The 25,468-nt window shown below is 48.4% G+C and overlaps 1 protein-coding gene across 7 annotated transcripts in view; it reads right to left on the bottom strand.

The window, feature by feature from the left end:
• TLN2 (talin 2) overlaps positions 1-25,173 on the bottom strand; it is a 177,840-nt gene extending 152,667 nt beyond the window's left edge. For 2 of the 7 annotated variants that reach the window (XM_083412921.1, XM_083412918.1), the window contains exon 1: positions 24,275-24,491. The gene's annotated coding sequence lies outside the window, so the exon portion shown is untranslated. Of the gene's footprint in view, positions 1-23,602; positions 23,912-24,274; positions 24,494-24,701 lie in introns of those variants that run through there. The other 5 variants (XM_083412922.1, XM_083412920.1, XM_083412919.1 and 2 more) reach the window with 4 other exon arrangements.
• Positions 25,174-25,468: the final 295 nt, after the last annotated feature.

Genomic DNA, 25,468 nt, shown 5'->3' with positions numbered 1-25,468 from the left:
ATGCAACAAAATAGAATGGCAGTGCAGGGAAACACCATGACGCTTTTAAGTCAGACCCTGGAAGGTAAGAAAAGGCCAGGCCTATAGCCAGCAGCAGCAGGAGGACAAATCCTAACCCCCCCCCCTTCCCATCCAGAATTAAGCGTGGCCTGGAAATCTATATAAAGGAACCTTCCCCAACCCGGTGCCCCTCCAGATGTTGTTGAACCACAATTTCCATTTAGGCCTGGGCAATATATCACCCAGGACTGGTATGAGGGGCAGACCGTGATGACAGTTTCGCTCAGCAGCATATCAATGCCAGCGCCAAGGGAGAAACAAGCTGCAGCCGGGCGCTCCTTGGCAAGGCTCCGCTGTGGGCAGCTTGTTTCTCCCTTGGCGCTGGTAGCAGAAGGACTCAGAAGGCGGCGGTTTCACCAGCGATATAGCGCTGAGTGAAACCGCCACCGCCTGCCCTCATACCGGCAGAGGGAGAAAGAAGCTGCACTGGCGAGGCGCCTATACAGCTTGTTCCTCCCTCTGCCTCTTTAAACTGCTTGGCTGAGGAGCGTGCCATTGCCCTGGCCTCAGCCAAGCAGTTTTACAGAGCCCCCGACTCGCCACTGGCTTGCATGAACCAGCAGCAGGGTGGGGGCTCTGTCAAGGTGCTCCTTCTCCCCAGCTGAGCTGGCCCTGATCTGGCTCCTGCTTGCACACCAGCAGGATCAGGATTGGGGCTGCTCGGCTGGTGAGATGTGGGCTCCTTCATACTTCTCCCTTGAGCGAGGCAGTTGCAGTTCCTTCTCAAGGGAGAAGTTTAAAGGATCCCCCATGTTGCTTCCGGTTCACACAAGCCGGCAGTGGGCTGTGGGCTCCGTTAAGCTCCACCCTTTCTGCCAAGGCAGCTGTGGCTGAGGAAGGCCCGTGCCCCTGCCTCCAGGGCCTGGCATGGGGGTTGCCCTTAGCCAGGCAGTATAACTGCTGCACCAGCAGCGTCAGGCAGCCCTGCTTGCAGATTTTGCCCCGGGAGGGTGGGCTGAGTCTTTCCTCCCGGGGTGAACGACCCACATGGATGAAGGTGACGCCTGATCTGTCTTTGGCGAAATGGGGGGGTGGGCGAGCGAGGTAGCTCACCTGCCACCTGTGCCGGTGAAGGGAGCCTCAGGAAGGAGCCCCGACATTCTTGCTGCTCGCGAATGAGCGGCAGGAACACTGGGGTCAGGCAGGAGCCTTCTGCCCCCAGCTGAGCAGCAGGCGGGGGCCAGCTGCATTGGCCCCAGCCCACGAGGTGCTGGGGTGAAAGTGCCTCAGCTCCAGCAGTGAGAGATGAGGCAGTTTCACCCCACGCCTTGTCAGCCAATGCACCTTGCTTCAACATCGTGGTTTGTCGCCAGTAGTGGGCAGGGGTGAAGCCGTTGGTGCATGGGACCAGAGTGAAAAGGGGGAACCCCCTTTTCCACTCTGCCATTAGCTTATTCCCCATAGCTTTTCCCTCCCCCACCCAACAGGGAGTTGGGGGAGGGACAGCCCACCCTCGCTAGAGGTCTCAACTGACAGCTCGCCGAGAGCTTCCAAAGTCAGGTGCAAACCCCTGCTGCACAACTAATTTGTTGGTGAGCAACAAAATTTCTCACCTGGCACCCCTGAAGCTGGTTAGAAGGAGCAGCTGAACTTGAAGTGGAGACTTCAAATGCCCATGTCATAGTTCACTGTGATCTCTCAATGGTCAAGAAAGGGATTTTGCTGCAATCTAAGAAACAGGAAGCTGAGCTAGCAAAAAGCCTCTTCTTGGCTCAGTGAAGAACAGTTTTTAAAAAAAGATGCACAATTGATCCCCCCACAAAAAAATGTGCCCTTCACCCCTTGTCGACAGTAGTCCTACATTATTTATTTACACATGAAGAGTGGCAGCATATGAACACACAAAAGCACATTTCAGCTGTGCAATTTTGCAAAACAACAGAACTGATACAGCAAGATAAAGAAAGTTCTCTTTACTGATAGGTGTTAAACTGAACATTTAAGCTCTAAAAAAGCTGATTTAGCACTGCCTGTTACTTTTCCCTTTGAATTTTTTCCCAGCTCAGCAGATGAAAATTTCATCCATAAAAGGCAATCCAACTCACGAGTCGTCTTTGGTTCACCATTAAGGATAAAACTAACAGGCACCTCTGGGCCAATTATGTGCTTTAGTCAATGACCCAAGATGCTAACGCAATCGGAGTGAGGTGAGGAAATATGAACTGATGGCACTTTGGAAAGACGCTCTTCTTGCAACCTGCAGGGGCTCGTCACGTCCAGTAAAGCATCTTAAGGAAAAACAAATCAAAACAGACCCTTGCGAATCGCTTTGAGCTGCATCCACTTTCCCTGAACTTCACAATTCAACTCGCTTTGAAATGAACGACTAGAAACCAAGGAAAACCACAGCATAAATCTGCTCCTAAGTCCAGTCCTGCCTGAGGCAAAAAATACCCCAAAAGGATAGAGCCCCTCCAGTTCGCGTTAATTATTTAATTGTCCTATTTAAAATACATAATGAAACTCAAGGCGATTTACAAAAATGAACTTTAAAAACAAAGAGAAAACAATCTAAAACATGCAATATATATATATATCCACCCCCAACTCCACCCATGTACCCCACCTATAAAAAGGAAGTTAAGACCTCAGGGCCTCGGTACAGAAGAATGTTTTTTCCCTGGCACCTAAAAACAGACAGTGATAAATAGGGGATGACTGAGGTGGAAGCTGACTTCCATGCCTAGCCTGGTACTAATAAATTCACCATTCTACACAATGGTCTCCACACAATGTACAACAGCAAAAGGGGGTGGGAGTTAAAAACCACAAAACCCCAATTCAGAACAGACACTCGTGGCAAAGACCCATTCATCCATCTGGGAAAGCCTGTTGGAAGAAAAATGTCTGCAACTGTTTCTGGAAAGTACAGAGAGTGGGTGCCTGTTATATTTCAACAGGGAAGCTGCTCTACAGAACGGGGGCAAGCGCACTAAAAGCCCTGCTCCGAGTTACTAAGGAGCAGGCGCCTGGGATCTTTAGAACTTGCAGGAGAAACTCTCCCACAGAGTGATCTCCTACTCAGCGATCTACTGAGTGCTTAAGGGATAAGTGGATCTCTCAAGTAGAGACCCTTGTATGTTAGCGTCAGAACTTGGTCCAATAGGAGACTGGCAGCCACTGCAAATCTCACAAACAAGGGATTATATGCCGAGTGTAGTTTGCTTCCCACAAGCAACCATTGCGTTCTGCATCAGAGGCAGCCTCTGGACGAACCCCAAGGGTGGTCCCACATAGAGTGCATTGCAGTAATCCAACTGTGAGGTTACCACTGTATGGACAACTGTGGTCAAGCTATCCTGACCCAGGGACAACGCTAGCTGCCTTACCAACAGGGGTCTCTGAGCAAATGTTGGGGGTGCTCCTGGATCCATCTCTGCCAGTGGAGGTTCAGGTGTCCTTGGTGGCTAGGAGTACCCCCAACACATGCTCAGAGACTCCTGTTCCACTTAAAGGTAAAGGGACCCCTAACAATTACCGGTAAACCCAGTCATGAACAACTCTGGGGTTGTGGCGCTCATCTCGCTTTAAAGGCCGAGGGAGCCAGTGTTTGTCCACAGACAATTTTTCCGGGTCATGTGGCCAGCACGCAAGCCACTTCTGGCGAACCAGAGCAGCACACAGAAACGCCGTTTACCTTCCCACCGGAGCAGTACCTATTTATCTACTTACACTTTGATGTGCTTTCGAACTGCTAGGTTGGCAGGAGCAGGGACTGAAGAACGGGAGCTCATCCCGCCATGGGGATTCGAACCGCCAACCATGCGATCGGCAAGCCCAAGCGGCACAGTGGCTTAACGCACAGCGCCACCCGCATACCCCTGTTCCCCTTACAGGGCTACAATCCCCAGTGGTCCCATGGAACAGGGCCTGGTTGTTAAACCAGCCTCAGCACCCTTAACCAATTTTAGAAACTCTGATATATAAACTACCAAATGACACCTTAGACTTAGGTTACGGTTGCCATGACTGAATATCTAGACCCCATTTTTGTTTTTTATTACTATTATTTTCTATGCTGCTTGATATTTTAAAGGAAAAAAACCTCAGAAAACATTTCAAATCCGTCTCTTAAGTGAAATTTTGCTTTTCCCATATTTATTTACCTACTTTATTTATAGAGCTGCCGCACAGCAGGAGGACTCTAGGAAGTCAGTGGGGTGTAGTGGTGAGAATGTTGGACTAGTACCTGGGAGATCAGGGTTCAAATCCCCCCCCCCCCCGTCACAACCTCTTAGCCTACCTCACAGGGTTGTTGTCGGCATTAACTGAGGAGGGGGTGAACCATGGACTCCTTGGAGGAGTAAATAAGCTCTTCTGCTTAGCTGCTTAAGAAGGTTGGAGGTGCCAGCCAGATGGAGATGTCAGTTGCTAACCTGTCATCCAGAGATCTCCATGTGGTCACAATTTGACCCGCGCCAGTAGCAAAACGCACCTGGCTAATTTCTAACACTGCCCTTAACAAACTACAGTTCCCAGGATTCCTTGGCGGAAGCCCTGACTGTTTAAAGTGACATGACACTGCTTTCAATGTATTGTGCCAACAAAGGCCTTAGTTGCCACATGAAAGCAACTCTTGCAATCAAAGCAGGTTGTTCAAAGAAATGTATTCTCCAGTTTGCAAAATTTAATCTGCCTTTAGACTTTAGAGAGCTTAGGCACAAATAAAGAGATTCCCCGCCTGGGCACATCCCTGTGAGATGTAAGGGCAGCTCTGCTAGGGCTGCCATAATCTGAAACCCAAAAGTTGTTGAGCAGCCCTAAGTTACACCATCTTCATGGGTAAATGGACACATTGGCAAAGACCTTGCTGAATGGCTTATGCTTCTCTGGACAGTTTAAATGCTTCACACAGGTGCTCTTTGGCAAGGACTGTTCTCTTCCCCCCTCCTGCATCAACGGTTACAAGAAAGCACAGCTGTCCCAAACATCAGCTGCATGAAATCCATTCCAAACTGTCTCTGTTCCGGATATACAATCATCAGATTAGTTGGTCTTGGGAGGACTGTGTTTTCGGTTTTTCTGTAGCGAGAACCTTGATGTGCAACACCTGCTTGAGCCCACATTGTTACTGAATTTCTCAAGGTCCACTGGGAAATATCTCTGAACCTAAATGTCTATTCCATGGTGGTTCTGATTCTTGCCTGTAGCACGCAACAGCTAATCCAAGAAAATTAAAGGAGTGTATTGAGAAGAACCCGTCAAAATGTTGCCACTGGCCAAGATTTGGGATTTCTCCTGCTCCCACTAAAACGTTAGCGCTGCTTGAAGCCAGGAGTCAGACTATTGGCCAATTTAGCTCAGGACTGTCCACACTGCCAGGGACTGAACCCGCAGGCAAAGCCAGAGGAGCTCTACCATGGAGCTGAGCTAGAAGTAAAGTAAGACTCCAGTCCTCAAGGTTTTGACTAAAGGGCTGCCTTAAAAACATACTGATTTATACTGAGTCAGATCAACACTGTCAGGCTCTCCTCAGCCAACCTAGAGATGCCATTGGGGGATGAACCTGAGACCTGCCTGCAAACCAGGCACTTGACCACTCAGCGAGTTCTTTGCTACAGCCATGGCCAGATACTTACATGCATCAGTAGGTGCATATTATTTTCACTAATAATGGAATCTGTTATATGTTAAGGATAGACAATAAAGAGTAAAGTGTTTTGAAAACTAAAGTATGGTACTAATATTTTTATTGTAAACACCAAATTACACACTTTCTGCTAAATTAACGATTTCTGCTAAAAATGTGATATTAACAATGTGTCACTTATGTGAATTGCATATTCTTATGTGAATTGCATCCTTATCAAAAAATAAATAAATAAAAAGTGTTGCCAACCTCCCCCCCCCCCCCAGCAACTAGACATTCTGTTTGGTGCCCACAACCCAGGTCCTAGAAGCCATTTGGCTCCTGGCTTTTCTACCCCAGTTTCTAGCACTGCTTCCAGCAACTCCTGCAGCTAAACGTCTTGCTCTGCTTCTCTTTGAACCACATTAGTGAGGCTGGGGGGGGGGGTCTCGTTTTCAGGGCAGCCTAGGACCTCCACTGGATTGTGCCCCAGGGAGGTCACTTCAGTGCTGCTAATGCAGTGGTTTGGCTTCACCTCCAGAGGTGCACTCCATTGTCTCTCGAGACAGACAGATGCCAACAACATCTATATAGCAATGGGCTTTGCACCACCAGGAGCTGTCAAAACACACACAGCCTGTATGCTCAAGACATAACTCTTGAACTACACATGCTCTGCCAGAGACCTTCACATTCTCAATCTCCATATTCAATTGCTGCTCCTTTTAACAACTCAGAATTTCAAGAAGCACTGCTCTATTTAATTGTTCTTCCTAGCGAGCATTTTTTTCAGAATGCATGGCATTTTCATCATAAAAGTTGCATTAAATGCAGTGTAGCATGTTTCATATATAAGTAGCACTTACCCTTTGCAGAATCACATTCACTTAACCTGCATGAGCAGTTAGGGAAAAGCTCTCCCTCCCCATTAATAAAAGAAAAGAGAACCTTTGCAATGAAATCAAGCCTGCAGCCTGGGAATGGTCACATTAGAGGTTTTCTTGTGGCTGAAGGCAGGGGGCCCAAACAGGAGTGGCTAACCCCAAGGGTGGTTGACTCCAACTCCCATCATCCCTGACCACTGGCCATTCTGGCTGGAGGCTGATGGGAGTTGTAGTCTGTAATGATGGAAGTGCCTCAAGTCATCCCCACCCGACAGCTAGGAGACCCCACCTTCCGCACAGGAACCAGAACCACCCTCAACAGGACCACAACCGTAGGCCAAGTCCCAAGGGTTTCAAAGCCTTCATTGTGCCAGGGTGGCAGGTATGGCAATGTAGCTCCACCCTAAGTCGAGACAAGGATCCCACTTGATTCCTGAGTGCCTGCGCAATAACTTTTCAGACGGAGGCTTATTGATTAAATGTAACTTCCAGTGACCCACCGCCATCCTGCTCTCCAATTAATTGCATTTGCTCTGGAGGGCTGATTCTATTATTCAAGGGCTTCACAAGGGCAATGAGTGTCCACTTACATCAGTTCCAAGTCTCATTTGCATTGTAGTCAGCAGGGATTTAATTTAAGCCAAATGGAATGGAAGGGCCACTGCGCAGTTTCTCTTGAAAATGCCTCTTCCAACAGATTGCTGTTAAAAACGTTTCAGGGGAGGCGTGCCGATTGAGGCAGCAAGTCAGTCAACCTAGAGGAAATCCTAAGTAATCAAGACAAGGCCTGGCTGTTCCATTGTTCGCTGGATTTTCCTGTTCTGGATAAATAAAGAAACTCCTAGCTCTCCTGTATTAAATGAGGACTGAAACAAAGTTAGAAAATGGTAGGGCTGTGCACAGCCACTGCCACCCTCAATCTGTGCCAACCCAGGGAATACTCAACACGGATCTGGCCCTGAATAAGAATCTAGGAACACAGAGTCCCTTTGGGTCAAGTCAATGGCCCACCTAGTCCAGCGCCCTGCTCTCACCAACTAAATGCCCATGGGAAGCCTGCAAGCAGGACCAAAGCGGAAGAGCATTCTCCCCTTCTGCGATTCTGAGCAACTAAGAGGCAGAGTCACTGTTGCCTCTGACTGTGGAGACAAAGCACAGCCAGCCATCATGGCTAGCAGCCTCTATGAACTTGTCTAGTGCTCTTTTAAAGCCATCCAATCCAAGCTGGTGGCCATCACTGTGGGAGCGAGTTCCAGAGCTCAACTATGCATTGTGTAAAGAACAACTTTTTTTTATCCACACCCAGTCCTGATCCAAAAAGGGAATTTACGCAGATGCCACTCCCCAGCTACCTTGCTTGCTGGATCAGGGCTAATGTTACCCAAGTCTCTTATGAGGAGCAGGTGCAGCGTTTGGGACTTTGCAGTTTAGAGAAAAGGCAAGCAAGAGGAGACATGACAGAAGTTTATAAGATTATGCCCGGCGTGGATAAAGTGGATACTGAAGAGTTTTTCTCCTCCTCCTCTAATTCTAGAACCTGCAGGCACACAATGATGTTGGAAGATTCAGGACTGATCAAAGAAAAAACTTCTTCATGCAGCACATACGGTAGTTAAACTATGAAACTCACTCGCACACCAGGGAGGCAGCAATAGCCACCAACCTGGGCAGCTTTAAAAGAGCACTGGACAAATTCATGGTGGACATGAGGCAGTAATACTTCTGAATACCAGTTGCTGGAAACCCACAGAGGGGAGAGGGCTCTTATACTCAAATCCTGCTTGCGGCTTCCATGCAGACAACTGGTGGACCATTGGCCTGATCCTGTAGGCTACTGCTAGCAGTAGTACTCCCTCCCCTGCTCATCTGGCTGAGTTTCCCCAGCCACTCTGGGCAGCTTACAGCACATATAAAAGCATAATAAAACATCAAACATTAAAAACTTCCTAATACAGCGCTGCCTTCAGATGTCTTCTAAAAGTTGTGCAGTTCTTTACCTCCTTGATATCTGGTGGGAGGGCATTTCACAGGGCGGGTGCCACTACCAAGAAGGCCCTCTGCCTGGTTCCCTGTAACCTCACTTCTCGCAGTGAGGGAACTGCTAGAAGGCCCTCGGAGCTGGTCCTCAGTGTCTAGGCTGAACGATGTGGGTGGAGACTCTCCTCCAGGTATCCTGGGCCGAGGCCGTTTAGGGCTTTAAAGGTCAGGACCAACACTTTGAATTGTGCTCAGAAACATACTGGGAGCCAATGTCGGTCTTTCAAGACTGGTGTTATATGGTCCCAGCGATCGCTCCCAGTCACCAGTCTAGCTGCCGCATTCTTATGTTCTGAAGTCACTCTGTTACGCAGCAACCAGATGACACAAACCAACTTTTAGCCCATGTTGCAGTGCAACATTATTTTAGCTTGAAAAACGAAGCAAGAAAGTCAGATGGGCAAAAAGCAACCAGCCATGAGCTTGCCTTGGCAAACGGGGAAGATTCCTATCCCAGTGCCATTCATACTTGCAGGCTAGTTCTGGATTCCAGTCGTCAGTTCTTGCTGTTGTGTCAATTTAAATCAGAGCGCCCCACCCCCACCCCGCTTCTCCCAAGCAAGTAAGAAAGGAACAAAGAGGGCTACCTATCTCTTGCCCACCCAGGGACACTGAGGTGTGCTGCCCTTTAATTTCAGCTCATCAAGTTATTTAGGAACTAATTGCTCTTTGGGAAACATGACAGGGTATAAAAAAAATTAATTATAGTTATGTAGTATCAACCCCGCCGACTGCATCCACTCAAAACGAGGCAAGACCAAACTCTAAACAGAATTCCATTCTCTTTAATAAACTGGCTAGAACTTCGATGACATGGTCAAAATTACAAGCTGGGGTTAAACTTTTTTTGATGCATGATTGCAAATTGCAAATTGTGCCTCAAGGGAGGGATTAAGATACATTTTTTTTAAATGAAAATTGTAAGCAGCTCCTCTCTTGCTTGAATGAGAGGGGTGAGAAGTTCAAATGCTCAATCCACATTTTAGGTGCAATCAGGGATTGTCAAAGTAACGGTATCTGGGTTCAAATACCCCAGCCAGCAATAAAGCCAGCTGATTAACCTTGGACCAGCCCCCTCCCTGCACATCTGCATGACTAGCCAACCTCACAAGGCTGCTGTGCAAAAAGGGGAGAACTCTGCATACAGTGTTCTGAACACCTTGGAGGAAAGACAACAGCAAAACTCAAACCTAACCGAAAGGAAAGCTGGTCCTCATGTGGGAGTCCTCATATTTTACTGCCAGTATCACCTGTGGGCAAAGCCCGGGTACAAGTAAACAAGGTAATTTACAGACATATCCTGAAGGTAATAATAATAATAATAATAATAATAATAATGTTATTGCTCTGAACAGTATTTAAGACACTAAAGGTGTGTGAAGCCTCCCAGTTGCATTTTAGTTGGCGTCTTGTTCCCAGGGGCAGAACAAGCCCTACCATGAGGCAGAGAGAGGCAACTGCCTCAGGTGGCAAGTGGTGTCAGGGCGGCAGGGCCAACCCCAGTTGTTCCTCCTGAGCTGCAAGGAAGGTTAGGCTGGGAGGCAATGCCTGGCCCAAGTGAGCTTCATGGACGAGTGGGAAGTCAAACTCTGGCCTCTCCCACTCTAACCACGACATCACACTGGCTCTGTGGCCTCCCTGGCCTGTTCTGGAGCCCTTCATCTAGTCTGTTGCATCAGGTGGGCTGGAGAAGGCAACCCCACGCCAGTGTGGACGTAAGTGCCAACTGCCCATCCATGGAATGGAGGTGGAGCATAAGAACATAAGCAACCGGTCTCAAGCAATCGACATTCAGAAGCATTTGTGCCTCCAACAGCGGAGACAGAGCACAGCCATCACGGCTAGTAGCCTTCAGTCGCCGTCTCCTCCATCTTTGCCTCAGGCAGCAAAATGTCTAAGGCCAGCCCTGCCGACACGGGCAGCAGAAGAATGCGTGGTGTGAAGCACACTTCCACAGGCACCTGAAATTTAATCTTGCCTCTGTCTTTAAAAAAAACAAAACCCTTTTCTAATGGCTGGATCTGCAGCCAAAGGCAAAGACTTGAGCAGCTGCAACGGAACCTGCCCCTCCCCCCCCCGAAAATCTGTCAGGCCTGCTTACTCTCCTTGTCTGTCCATCAGGCGGGTTCTGCTCTTTGGGTGCGCAAGAGAGACAGCCGCTGCTTTGCTCTGTGGTTTTAACAAGCCCCTCTCTCCTCAAAAGTCAGTCTCCTTGGAGCAGAAAGAGCGGTTCAAATAAGCCCGTTAGCATGCACTGGGGAGATAAGCTGCGTGGTACAATCCTCCCCCAAATCTGAGCATGTACGCAAGAGCTGAAACTGCAGCAGAGTTTTCTACACTAGACTGCTCTCCAAAGTTCATCACCAAAAAGTAGGTACCACAGTGGAGTTCAGTTGCAAGACTGAAGCTCTTAGGTTTGAGGACACTGCGATCTGAGGAACTGACTTGGTACTGCACAATTCCAAAAAGAGGAAAGGAAAAATGCAGAGCCTAGAAGCTAAGGGCAGCTGGAGTAATTGGCACCCAGGGATACATTTTGTACACTAGTTATGATGGACTACAACTCCCCCCCCCCCCATGAGGATGCTAATCCCACACTGCTCTAATTCTGCCAGAACAGAACTCTTGCCTGGTGCTCCCACTGGCCTGGAGGCCAGCAGGAACAAAAAGGAAGAAGAGCCCCAAGGCAGCCCGAGTGATGGGTCGCTCACACTGACAAAGTAGATTGGAGCCAGCAATTTTCTGGAACCAGATGGAGTCCAACGGGCCTGTTGTATCCAGTGTTAGAAATTAGCCAGGTGCCAGGCACATTTTGCAACTGGTGCGGGTTCAATTGCAACAACATAGGTGCCAGGTTGCCAACTGACATCTCCATCTGGCTGGCCCCTCCAGCTTTCTTAAGCAGGTAAGTAGAAGAGCTTATTTACTGCATTTATATCCCACCCTTTTCTCCAAAGGGTATATGGTTCACCCCCTCCTCAGTTAATCCCTACAACAGGCTTCCTCAACCTCGCCCCGCCAGATGTTTTGAGACTACAATTCCCAGCATCCCTGACCACTGGTCCTGCTAGCTAGGGATCATGGGAGCTGTAGGCCAAAAAACACCTGGAGGGCCAAGGTTGAGGAAGCCTGCCCTACAACAACCCTGTGAGGTAGGTTAATAGCTGTGCCTGGCCCAAGGTCACCCAGTGAGCTTCATGCCTCAGTGGGGATTTGAACCCTGGTCTGCCAGGTCTAAGCACACTGGCTTTCTAGAGTAGTTCTGCCATGGGGCAGCAATAGAAATTAAGTAAGTAAATAACTATGGGGAAAGCAAAATGTCAATTAGAGAAGGATCTGAAATATTTTCCTGGAAGCTTGAAATTGTTTTATTCCGGATTGTTTCATTTGATGTTTTAATGTGTTGTAAAATACCTTGAGATTTTTTCCTTTAAAATATAAAGGGGTACAGAAATGAGATGATGATGATGATGATGAACCATACCCCATTGAGGGTAGAAATGGCACCTATACATAACATGGTGGTGACTGTAACCTAGGTTTAAGGAGCCATTTGGAGATAGCTCAGCTGGTTAGAGCATGGTGCTGATAACAGCAAGGTCACAGGTTCAATCCCCATATCGGACAGCTGCATGTTCCTGCACTGCAGTGGGTTGGACTAAATGATCCTCAGGTTCTCTTCCAACTCTATGATTAGCTTATATATCTGAGTTTCTAACAATGCTTGTATCACCTGATCCCTTCTGAGTTGGCAGCTGCATTAGCCCCCCTCTGACATCTGCAGCAGGGGCGCAATGGTTCTCTGCCCCAGCAAGCCAAGAATTTTGGCACACAAGGCAAGGTGCTTGGGCCCCGATGTGAGTAACTGTGTAGAGAATCACATCAGAAGGAAAGCAAACCATGCAAATCACACACTGTAGAGCTAGTTGCTCTGTAAAGGATATCCCAGAATCTCTGTAATATCCAAGAATGGGGGCAGTGTGGTGGACTACATCTTTGTGTCACATGTTATTTACTAAAAAAATCAACTATTTTATGTGGAAGGCAGGATCATCTTTCGCTGGTGGCCCAGACAGGCTACCCAAAGAGCAACAAAGACCCCATGACCACCCACTCAATGCAGGAAGTGCACAGTGGGGATAGGCACATAAGACGGACAACAGTGGCAGCTGAAATAAAACAAATCTCAGGGAATCAGTCTACGATGAAATCAAGAGAAGTAATAACAGACAGGTGATGAACAAACTACAAAATCTATGCCAGCAAACTTTAGAAAGGACTTGGAATATCTGTGAGTTATATCAAGAGATATGCCAGGAAACTCAGATCATTTCTAATTCCTACCTCCTATCCTAAAACTCCTGCCAAGTACATGGAGCTGGTTTGATAGGGACTGTAAACTTAAAAGCCACTGAGTTACATCTAGTTCCCCATCACATTTGCAGGTACAGTGGTGCCTCGCAAGACGAAAAGAATCCGTTCCGGGAGTCTTTTCATCTTGCGGTTTTTTCGTCTTGCGAAGCAAGCCCATTGACGGAGTAGCGCTATTAGCACTATTGGCTAAAAAAGGGCTAAAAACGGCTTTTTTTGGGGGGGGGATTAGCGGTCTTGCTGCTAAAATGCTTTTAGCAGCTTAGCAATTCAGAATAAGGGGTTTTGGAGCAAAAAAAAAAATTCGATTTTTTCCCGTCATTTTTCGCCTTGCGAAGCAAGCCCATAGGTAATTCGTCTTGCGAAGCGCCTCTGCAGACGGAAAACCCTTTCGTCTTGCGGGTTTTCCGTCTTGCGAGGCATTCGTCTTGCGGGGCACCACTGTACTAATTTGCAAAATGTATGTGTGTGTGTGTGTGAAGTAGAGAGAGGTGGGTTGGACACTGATGTGTGAATGAATAAACTGCTTTTTCTTTTCTTTTTGCGGGTGTTTGTGTGTTCCAAACTAATGTTGGGGTGAGGAGGTGACTCCAGATCCTCAGAGCTGAGTGGAAGGTTTTCATGGGACTGTACATGAACAGCTTTGTCTGCTCTTGGACCTGTCTTATACCAAGCCAGGCTCTTTGGCCTCTAGCTCAGTCTTGGTTGCACTGACTGGCAGCTGCTTTCCGGGGTCTTGCCTAGAGATGCTGCTGAGGACTGAATCTGGGACCCCTCGGCATGCAAATCTCATGCTCTTCCACAAAGCAATGGCCTCCCCCCCACCCCCACCCCCGCTTCTCTTGAGAATGGAAATTCCTCTGCATAAAATGTCACACACATACAAGAGTTGCAGCAAACTGGATTTTGCTGACATTCATTTGCAAACAAGCATATGCTTTGTTCCTCAAATCCATGTTACAAGATTTCCGTCCCAGGAGGCCAACCCCATGGGCAGCTTCTACAAGATCGCACCACAGATTATTTCCTTGCCTTAGTTTGCCTCCTACAAGTCGCTGAGACTGTTTCAAGTGCCCAGGAGCAGTTCCTGTTTCCTCAGGACTGTGCCTGTAGGGTAAGCAAGAGAGAGTCCTCTTTGAGGACCAGGACATTCGCAGGGAAACCAAAATGTTTGTTTACAAAGCTATTGTACTGCCAAGCTTACTACCATATATGCTTGTGAAACATGGACCACTTATAAACGCCATCTCCAACTCCTCGAAAGATTCCATCAACGGCATCTCCCAAAAATTTTACACATCACTTGGGAAGAAAGACGAATATCAGTGTACTGGAAGAAGCAAAGATCACCAGTGTCGAAGCAATGATTCTTCAACATCAACTTCACTGGACTGGTCATGGTGTGTAGATGCCTGATGATCGTCTTCCAAAGCAACTACTCTATTCCAAACTTAAAAATCGAAAGCGTAATGCTGGTGGTCAACAAAAGAGGTTAAAAGACGCTCTGAAGGCAAATCTAAAAAAAATGTAGTATAAACACTGACAACTGGAAAACACTGGCCTGCGAGCGCTCCAGTTGGAGAACAGCCTTTACCAAAGGCTTTGAAGACACTCAAACTCAGGACGCAAGGGAGAAATGTGCTAAGGGGAAGGCATGCTTGGCAAATCCACACTGTGATCAACTCCTGCCCAGAAACCAATGTCCCCACTGTGGAAGGATGTGTGGATCCAGAATTGGCCTCCACAGTCACTTACGGTCTCAATGCTAAAACCATGTTTATGGAAGACAATCTTACTCGGCTACGAGTGATAGCGAAAGAAGAAGAAGAAGAAGAAGAAGAAGAAGAAGAAGAATGGCCCTCCAGATGCTCCTGCTGGTGAGCTCATCCTCCCATCTGCCCCAGCCGCCAGGTGATGGTCAGCAACATTCGCTAACCTGGTGCACTCCAGATGTTTGGCACCACAGCTCCCATCACTCTAGTCAGCACATCTGGGGGCACCAAATTCACAATGTCTGCTCCCAATTTTGCACCCATCACCCCATCAGCCACACTGGCTGGGACTGATGGGAGTCCAACATCATCTGGAGGACCTCAGCTTCACCATCCCTGGTTTAATTAGTCCTAATAAACACACCAAAGCAGCTCATTCAGAGTCACAGCAGGGAGCCTCCACTTTCTTCACTCCCCAGAAGTCTTAGTCTAGGGATGGGGCATTGTTTAGGGGGGTTTGTTGGGGAAGATGTTGCTGTTGATTTTTTGTACCTTGGAACTTGTGATTTGTGTGGAGGTTGTTCAATTTGGTTGTATATTTTTTCATGTTTTGTTTGTGACTAGTTTTGTTGTGTTTGTAGTTATTTAAATTCTTGTATGTTGTAAGAAGCCTTGAGCATTGTTTTAACTTTGGAAATGAAATGATTGATGATTAATTGGGGCAGGGAAATCTGTGCCCCCCCCCCGCAATGTTGCTGGACTACAACCTCCATCTTCCCTGACCATTGGTCGTGTTTGCTGAGGCTGATGGAGGAGTAGAAGAGGGAGAGTGAAACAAGCACATCTATCAGCATTCATTTTTAAGATATGAGAAGTTAAGAGGGAAAGCAGAAACAAGAATGGGAACCAGTTTATTGCTAGGTGCTAGGTGCCACATTGGGTTAATCAAGAGAGGCGAGAAATGGATTTTGCAGCTATCCTGGGATGCTGCTGGCAGGAGGAGGCACCCCGAACAGCACTGTGCAAGTGCATGGTTGCAGACTGGCTAATCACCTACACTGATCAACATCTGGCACCAGCAGCTGCATCAGCTAACCCACAGTGGGGAACCTTTTCCAGACCAAGGGTCACATTCCCATCTGGGCAACATGCCAGTGAGCGGCAGGGAGAGGCAAAAGTGGCTGAAGGTGCGAATTTTACCTTTGTACAGTAGACAAGTTTCTATACACACTGATGCTTCTCTCTCCTCCATCTAGACAGGCCAAAAACATTTAGGAACCGAGCTCTTGATTGGTTCTGACTGTGGCACCCCTTGTCCCCAGCATGATCACTTTACCACGTTTGTTACTGGTAACAGCACAAATTCACATCGTTTTGAAGGCCTTGCATCAGCAGCTGGTGGTTCCTACCAGTGAACCACTGCACTGGCCATCACTGATAAGAAATATTCCAAAACAGTGGAAGAAAGAGTGAGAGGTAGCACTGAAGATTACCGGCACAGATATAGTGTTGGAGATCAAAGGAATGTCTGATGGAAAGAAGAGCTAAGCACAAACAGCCTTGAGGTTGTGAGCCACAGGTTTCTCACCGCTTCCAGAGGATATGCCTCCCCAATTTTTGTCAGTGTGCCCCTCAATGGGCACTTGCATTCTTCCCGCTCAAGCCATTTCTCTCCTTAAATTAAAAACCCCTGAGATGCTACTTGACATGGCTGTGCATGTGTGTGAGAGTTGTAGGAACAGAGACTGAAAATACCAGGGCCTCACTCCCTTCCACCCTCTCGGCCTCTCTCTGGCAGTCAATATACGGTCTGCTGCAGCCCTTCTATTGGAAGAACCAGATCCATCACAAGATTAAATGTTCTGCTTGCTTATTTGCAATGGGAAGTTGTTCTGGTCATAGGACTCACATGTCAGTGCATGGCAAAACAAATGAAAGCAGCACACGTCCACAGGAGCCATGAGGGTGGGAAGATCTTGCTGGGTGTGAGGACAGGCATGGCACAAGCCCTGCTCTGGTAATGCCAAGTGGTGCGGCCAGGCAGGATATAAATGCATTTGGGATGGGCAGATCTGTCAATTCCAGTTTATCTCAGTAATTCCTGTTTCCAGGAAAGCTCAGGTCACCACATTTCCACATCAGTTTGAATTGTAGAGTTGGAAGGGACCCCGAGGGTCATGGTCCAAACCCCTACAATGCACGAAACACAGCTGAAGAATGCATGAGAGATGGCCGTCCAACTTCTGTTTAAAAACCTTTAATGAAGGAGAGTCCACCACCCTCCAAGGCATTATGTCCCACTGTCAAACAACCCTCACCATCAGAAAGTGCTCCCAAGTGTTTAGTCAGAATCTCCTTTTTGTCATTAGAATCCATTAGTTTGAATCCTTTCCTCTGGAGCAACAGGAAACAAGCTTGCTCTGTCTTCCATGTAACAGCCCTCAGGTATTTGAAAATGGCTATCAGTCACCTCTCAGTCTTCTGCCACATTAAATTTTTAAGTAGTTCTGGTAATTGGGTGAAAATTGGATATTTTGACCCAGCAGTTCCTTATGTTCCTTACAAATGCAGTCCCAAGTTGTTGAGGGGCGTCATATGCTAATAGTAACACCTTGACCTTGGCCTGGTCAAGCACAACTGCCTTGGCCTGGTAGCACAACTGCCATATGCTGGCAAGGTCTCCCTCCTGCACTAACTGCAAGCAGAAAGGGAGCTCCACAAGCCAGCTTCCCTGGATGGACTGAAAAACACACAGTCCAGACGGGAATTTGAATATGACTGCCTGTACACACCATGCGATATCTCCATCCAAGAGTCATCAATACACCAGCAGTGACACACACTCCATTAACGGTCTCCCTCCCCATAAGGATTGCCGGCATATAATTCACCATGACAGATGAAGTTAAGTTCCCCCCATACATATTCATGAACTGGCTGAAAGCCAACGGAGCCCCCATTTAATTAACAGAGATTATTTGATTAGAATGGAAGCTGTCTTATTAGTTAAAATAGATAAATGAAAGCAAACTCTGATAGTTTAATTTATTAGCTCAGTTACCCTTCATCAGGCTGCTGGGGACATTTTTCTTCCAAAAAAAAGTTGTAGGTTGGATACATGCAATTATTTTAAATTAGCTAGCCCCAACCTGGTGCCTTCCAGATATTTTGGACTACAGTTCTCATCAGCCTCAGGTAGCACGACTGTGTTGTCATTCACCCCACCATCATAGAACCATAGAATTGTAGAGTTGGAAAGAACCCAAAGAATCATCTAGTTCCAACCCCCTGCAATGCAGGAATCTCAACTAAAACATCCATGACAGATGGCCATCCAACCTCTGCTTAAAAACCTCCAAGGAAGGAGAGTCCACCACCTCTCATGGGAGTCCGTTCCATTGACCAACAGTTCTTACTGTCAGAAAGTTCTTCCTCATATTGAGTGATAACTTGAAGCCATTGGTTCAGGTCCTAGCCTTCAGAGCAGGAGAAAACAAGCTTGCTCCATCTCCCATGTGACAGCCCTTTAGTTATCTGAAGATAGATATCCTATCTCTTCTCAGTCTTCTTTTATCCAGGCTAAACATACCCAACTCCTTCAACTCTTCCTTATAAGGCTTGGTTTACAGAACCTTGATCATCTTGGTTGCCCTCCTCAGGACACCTTCCAGTCAGTCAACATCCTTCTTAAATTGTGGTGCCCAGAAATGGACACAGTATTCCAAATGCGGTCTGACCAAGGCAGAATATTGTGGGACTATTAATTCCCTTGATTGGGACACTATACTTCTGTTGATGCAGCTTAAAATAGCATTCACTATTTTTGCTGCTGCATCACACTGTTGACTCATGTTCAGCTTATGGTATCCTAAGACACCTAGATCCTTTTCACATGTTCTAGAGGCAGTCCCCCATTTATGCATGGGATACACTCTGAGGCGTACATTGGTGAAATAGAGTATAATTGAAACCCATTGAAAAAGCCTGGAAACACCCTGGTTCACCCCACCCCATTCCACCCTTTTAGTGACATTTCAGTGACATCTTTATGATGTTTCCAAGTCACTTCCGGGTTTGGCGTGATGCACATATACATGGTCGCACACATATTGAATGCCCGTAAACAGGGGCTGCCTGTACTTGCGAGGCAGGTGTCACCCATTTTTCAGCTTGCGCCCAGGTCTCCAATCTGTTAAGGTCTTCGTGAATTCTGTTTCTGTCTCCTGCAGCATTAGCTACCCCTCCCAGTTTGGTGTCATCTGCAGATTTGATAAGCATCCTCTCAATTCCTTCCTCCAAGGGAAGATATTGAACAACAGGCCCAAGACAGAACACAGTGGCGCTCCATTGGTCACTTTTTCCAGGATGATGAGGAGCCATTATTGAGCACTCTTTGGGAATAACCCTTTCCGCAAGGCCTTGCAGTGAGGAGCTCCTGATGGGCAAAAGGGGAATCTGATGTAGAACTCCAGATTAGCTTCTTTTGCCATGAGTCTTGCTTGGAGGAAACCATGTCTTTGGCCTGCAAGTTGGTTTGTGAAGTCTAGAAATATGGAGATTTGCATTTCAAGCAAGTTTAACAAAGGCTGCAAGATCTGCATGATTTATTGGGGGGCGGGGGAGAGATCCGTGTCTGTGTGGCAGGATGCTCTGCGGCAAAGCATGGCCAGGCCTCGCCTTTATGGAAATGGCTCCAGACCGCTCACAAGAATTCTTGCTTTTGCCCAAGATTTGTAGTTTGGCAAATCAATTCTTTGTCCTCACTGTTTCCTTGTCAGTTCTGGGTTATGTTACTTGAGGGCTGCTCCTAATACTGTCTTTTCTCACTTGCATTTTGAACAATGTGTAGAGAAATAACTAGAAAGAATCTGGATCAGGCCGAATCTGTAATATGAGAACTGTCAGGACACAAGTCAGAGAATGAATTGTGCAAGGATCCCTGGACCATTGCCAACCTTCAAAAGCAGGTGAAGGGGGAAGACCTTTCTCTGCTCCAGGTCCTGGAGAGCCACTTCCAGACAGAGGCGGCAACACCGGGTCAGGTGAACCAATAGTCTGAACTGATACAAAACAGTATCCTATATTTTTATGGGTATTCATACCCAGGTTTCAGTGTAGTGGGTTCTTTTGGTTTCCTTTTTTCCAAAGCAAAATGCCTTGCTGAAAGCGGGAATAAGAGTCTTTTGCTCTTTGGTGGGCTGCGCAGATCACAGCCAAAGAACAGGAATGGCAGAGCAGTCAGGAAAGCAGGCTACAAATCAGCAAGAGCATGGCTCACTCTCCCAACCTCATTCCCTCATCTGCAAAATGGGTTTACTGTGCAACCTTTCCTCCTTACAGAGCTATTTAGGATAACAAGGTGACAGACATGAAGCATTTTGAACACCCCAAAAAGAGCTATGTCAACACCATGATGATGTCATTATTAAGGCAGGAATAAAAGTAGAGCCATCTACTCCATTTTTGGTTTGTGTTTGTTTTTCTTGTGTACTTTGTGTTTTTATCTTGTATTTTTATGTTGTGAACCACCCTGAGATCGACATACAAAGGGCAGTACAGAAAATTAAAATACAATACAATACGACAATATCCCACTCAACTGCTGATCATTGACCATGATCTTGTGATCATGTTTAGACAAGACACATGGGGTTGGGGGGGAGAAGCACCTTCCTTGATTTGCTTGCGCATGGGGGTGGGGAGAAAAGAAATTCAGTTGAGCCTGGAATAATTAGATAACTCCCAGGCACAAATAATACATTTTCCCACTAAACAGGCTCAAGGACAAGCAACAAGTCACAGAGCAACCTTTGCAAGATCTGCGCTTCGTGAGCCTGTTGTGGGCCCATTCTTACAGATTCCCCGCACATGAAATCTAGGCCCCTGTTCCAAGGGCAAACCCTCCAGTGAAGGATGGAGAAGCTGTGACCTTCCTGCTGCTGTTGTGGACTGCAACTCCCCTGAGCCTCGGTCTGGGTGGGCAGCCTCCACACTAACTGACAGCAGCTCTCGGTCTGGGTGTGCCAAAGGTCAGGGGTGGCAGAAGTTGTAACCCGGCAACATCAGGGAGGCCAGAGATCCTTCTGGCTTAGGTCAATCACTTACTGTCCACCATCCCTCTGTGGTCCCTACACCTGCAGGATGTGGTTCTCCTCCCCTGCACTGCAAGATGCAACGTATCATACAGGACTTTGAATAACACTTGAAGAGAGAAATTCAGTCAGAGCATACAAGCACTGGCTGTGAGCAGCACATTCCATGATGCTCAGTGGCAAACTCACTGGCTGGAGCAAAGCAGTGGCACCTGCAACATGAACCTACCACCACAAGCAGAGGCATCCACACATTGGCCAGCAAGCTCGCCAGGCCCCCAGGCCAAAGACCCATCTAGCCAGCACCCCATTTTCCAACCTACATAACTATTTTCTTTCAGTAATGCTGAATTTACTATGTGTTTGCTAAATTGTTGGTTTTTGCTAATTTTGAATTTACTGATGTGTTCTGTATTTTGTATATCTGTATTTCCAACACACTATGTTTGGATGCCTTGAACATTTGCTGTAAGCTGCATTGGGTGCAACTCATTATGGAAAAGTGGCATCCAGGTATACCCAATCCATCAGCATTATCTAACACACTAGTGTCCAATGACACTCTAGGATTTCAGACAGGGCCTCTCTCTCTCTCCAGCCCTAACTGGAGATGCCAGAGATTGAACACGGACCTTTCTAGATGCAAAGCAGATGTTCTGCCATGGAGCCACAACCCATCTCCAGGGACAGTCTTACTCTCCATGAATTTGCACTGAGTCACATCTAGCCCAGGGCAGCCTCCACACTAACTGACAGCAGCTCTCTATGGTCTCAGGCAGAGAACGGTTTTCACAACACCCAACCCTTTTTAACAGGAGAGGGCAGAGACGGAACAATGAGTTTTCTCCTTGCAAAGCAGCTGCTCTAGGCCTGAGCCCTGGGCCTTCCCAAGCAGGCATCAGGGAATCAAATCCTGTTCCTCCTCCTCAAGCAACCTGCAGGGACAGAAACCGTGTCATGGAACTGACAGCTTCCAAGAGCCATGGCTCCTGCGCAAATACCAGACTCTCTCAGATGAACACAGAGGCCTGTCTGTAGCAGGAAGGCTGTAAAAACCCCGTAAGGTCAACAGCCTGCAATCTGGAGACCTTGCCTTGAGTGTAAATACATTTAAGGTTTTCCAATAAGTTGGGATTAGGGGGGAGAGCAGAAACACCTTCACTCGCTTCAGCAGATTTATTGAGACAGAGAAATGTGATTCCAGGAGGTCCCAGGATCAAATTTCTCCTGTGCAATAAAATTCACAACAAAACTTTGAGAGTCTCAAACTTCGGTCACCCCGCTCAGAAATTAGTGTTGCTGTACCTTGCAGGACTGTTGTAAGGATTGCTGATGTGAAGCACTTGGAAAATAACAGAGCTATGGGCACCCACAGGAATTTCTACTGGGTGTTTGTGCAAAGTAAAACACTGAAAGGAGTGTGATGGAGCAGGATAGCTTCACTCACACACACAATTGAGAAGAATAGTGCCTGTACTTTCTGCCGCATACCTCAGAGTCTACAAACGGTAGAAAATTACTGTTTCTAAAATGAAGCTTGCACACCCCTTCTCCAGTTTTTCAAGTGCACTTCTGATGCTGCCCTCATGCAAACATATCTGGAAAAAGCCTTAAGTGCTGCTGGTCCTAACATCAGGCAAGGCAAGTTGACTTTATCAGGTTGCTGGTTTTAGGTGCTGTGAAAGAACCTCAAATTATTAGCTATCTAATGCCTTACTGTATTATAATTACTTCCAAGGAGAGGCACTTGTGGAATTTCCCTTCCTCCTGTGCCAGAAGAACTTGGCTCTGCTTCGGCTGTGACACTTGGGAAAGGGGCATCACCAAGCCAGTGCAACAAAGTCCTAGAGCCCTTGAGGTGGAGTAGGATGGAGCGTAACACTTCAGGATGCAGGTGGGGGGATGCTACTTTTGAGCATAAGCCTCAATTGTTTTATTTTCACAAAAAGCTCCCTAAAGATATAAAGTAAGCATATCATGGGGGGATGTTGTAAAAATAAAAACCCCTAAAACCTGCAAGGGGTCATGGCACTTTAAGAAAAGGAACAGTCCCCTCCACTTGCACTCCAAAGTGACACAGCCCATCCTACCAGCTCAGGGCTCTACCACCTTGTTCTGGCTGCATGCTAGAAACCAGGCTGCACCTAGAGGTGCCACCTCCTCGCCCCCCCCCCCAGCCTCCTGGCAGCTGCCTTCCTCCCAGGCCAACAGCCGGGTTGTTTTCCACCTTCAAGGAGGGAAGCCAAGCCAAGCGGCGGGGCAGCCACCCAGCCGCGTCCACCCATCTCCCAAGGCGCGCCTCGCTCCCTAAAGCAAACGCCCAGGTCTGCAGAGATCCGGCTGCTCCCTTCGCATCTCCCCAGGCCGGTGGTGCTTTAAAGGTCACATCCGCCAGAAGACCCGCATCTCCTCCTCCAGCCACCATCCCCACGCCACGCCAGGATCACCTTGCCGGGGCCTTCGCCCAGCTCCACAGCCCAGAACTGAACTTTCAAAGGTATTTGAAGCAGGGAGGGAGGGAGGCGGCTCCCCGCCCCCCCCCCCTTGCAGGGAACATGCAATCCGTTTATTAAAATCACCACCACCATCACCTCCACCACGAGAACCCAGCCGGGGCTAAGCCGCGCCAAGCAGCAAATATGGCTCCCCAGCGCAAGGAATTTCTCCCTGATCCAGCGTGTCTCCAGAAAGGCTCCCCCGATAACGCACAAGCAGATAAGGCTGACTTATTTGGAGGCTGCTGGGTTTTCAGCCCCCTTCCTTCCTTCCTTCCTTCCTTTCCACACCAGGCTTCTTGGGGAAGGGAGGAGGAGGAGGAGAAGGTTCAAGTCTGGGCAAACCGCACTGAGCTCAAGCCATCTGCAACGCGGGTCTGACCTGACGCGGATCAGCAGCCGGGCTGGGAAGATGGGCGGGTGCGGCGGTGGGTGCCGCGCAGCGCCAGCGAGAGACCGAGCTCTCGGGGAGCTGAAATGGACACGATCCCATTCTGCTTCACCTCCGGCTGCCTTTCCAGAGCTCCCCACCCGCTAACACCCAGTCGCCCAGCCTGCTTGTGGACGCTGCGAAGGGGGCCGGGCGGGGGCGGAAAGCAACAAGCGGCGGGGAGGGGTCGGTAGGCTTGCTCAGGGAGGATTGGGCCCACCCCCGATCGCCTCGCTGCCTTGCCTGGGGCCCCCGATCGCCAGAAAAGCAGGTCAGGAAGCGGGGGGGGGAGAGAGAGCAAGATGCAAGGGAGCAAGGGCGGGGCGGGGGAATCCTTTTGCAGAGTCAGCTGCATTCCCGTGCTAAAGGACAGGTGGCCGGGAAAGGAAGCGAGGGGGAGGCGTGCGCGGGCGAGGCAGTGACGGTCCGATCCAGCCCATCCAAGGAGGCGCTGCCCTCTCCGCAAGCTCGCCTGCTTCCTCCGCGCGCGCCGATGGTACAAATATATTCCCGAAAGCATTTAAATGCAAAGGTGCACATAAACCATGAGCATAAATATACACCTGCATATATACTGAAAGGAGGGGAATCCGCCTGAAATGCACGCCTGGAAGCGGCTCCTACCGGGATAGGCGAGCCTTAGCCGGGCATGGCGCGGGGCATCGGAGCGCCGCTCTCCTCCTCCTCCTCCTCTCGCCGCGGCTGCAGCAACCTCCTGCCTGCTCGGAGGCGCCGCGTCTCTGCCAGCCTTTTGCAAGGCGCTTCTGCTTCCCAGGCTGAGAGCCCCCAGCCCAGGGAGAGCAGGAAGCGCGTCATCACCCCGGGACCGACCGGCCAGCTGGCCTTCCTCCCCTCCTCCTCCTCCTCCTCCTCCTCCCCCTCACCGACTGGACCGAGCAGCCACCCAGCAAGCTTGTGCTGCACGTTGCTGGCGGAGCTCCCCAGCCGCACCCCAGAATTAGCTCATCCCTCTCCCAAAGCAAAAGCCAAGGTATCTCCCAGGCTGCAGCCCGAAGCAGGCTCCAATCCTCTTGAGCTGGGCAGGACTTACTCCCGAGTAAATGGGACGGCCTTCGTTTTCGCCGGAGAACTGTGCGTGATTCTCCACCAGGCAAGCTGCCACCTTCTCCCCAAAACTAGTTCTGCTGCTCCTCTGCTTTCAAACAGCGTTCCCCACGTGTAGAAGATCATGAAGCAAGGAAGGCTTCTTTCCATCCTTGCAGGGAAGAAAGCTGCAGCTACTTGCTTGTTCTGCACCTCAGTTTCCTGTTAAAAGCCCGGGAGCAAGGCTGGTGGACAGGAAGGCAGGCGACCTCATTCACCTCTCACTGTGTTGGCTCGGATGCTTTCTTGATCAGTTTCCAAATGGAGTAATTTTGCTATGTGCTGACCTGAACTATGCTGTAATTGATGATTTGGTGCACTTTGGAAAAAATATATTTTTAAAGCAAAACTTGTCAGGGTTGCCCACTGGAAAAATAGCAACAATATATTATCCATATATGAGACCAAACCAAAATCTCACCAAATAACGTTCTGAAACCAGAACAGCAGCCCCCTGAAAGCCTTGTCTGAACGTCTGCTTCCTCCGGATTCCACCTGATGACTCAGCACATGCAGGAACTGATGACTTGACTACTGGCTAGTGCTGTTTCTCCAGACACACTGCGTGTCCCATGGTCTTGCTTAACTGAATGAAGAATTCTGGATAACTTGAAACCTCACACATTATTATATGACATTTTGGAGGGCATTATAAATCCTCACCTGAGGATTATGTCGCTGCACAGTAGGACCCAGGTGTACAGGTTTTTTACT

The sequence above is a fragment of the Podarcis tiliguerta genome, assembly GCF_965153285.1.
Source record: "Podarcis tiliguerta genome assembly, chromosome: 14".
NCBI classification, from domain to species: Eukaryota; Metazoa; Chordata; class Lepidosauria; order Squamata; family Lacertidae; genus Podarcis; species Podarcis tiliguerta.
This window is presented reverse-complemented; position numbering and strand designations above follow the sequence as displayed.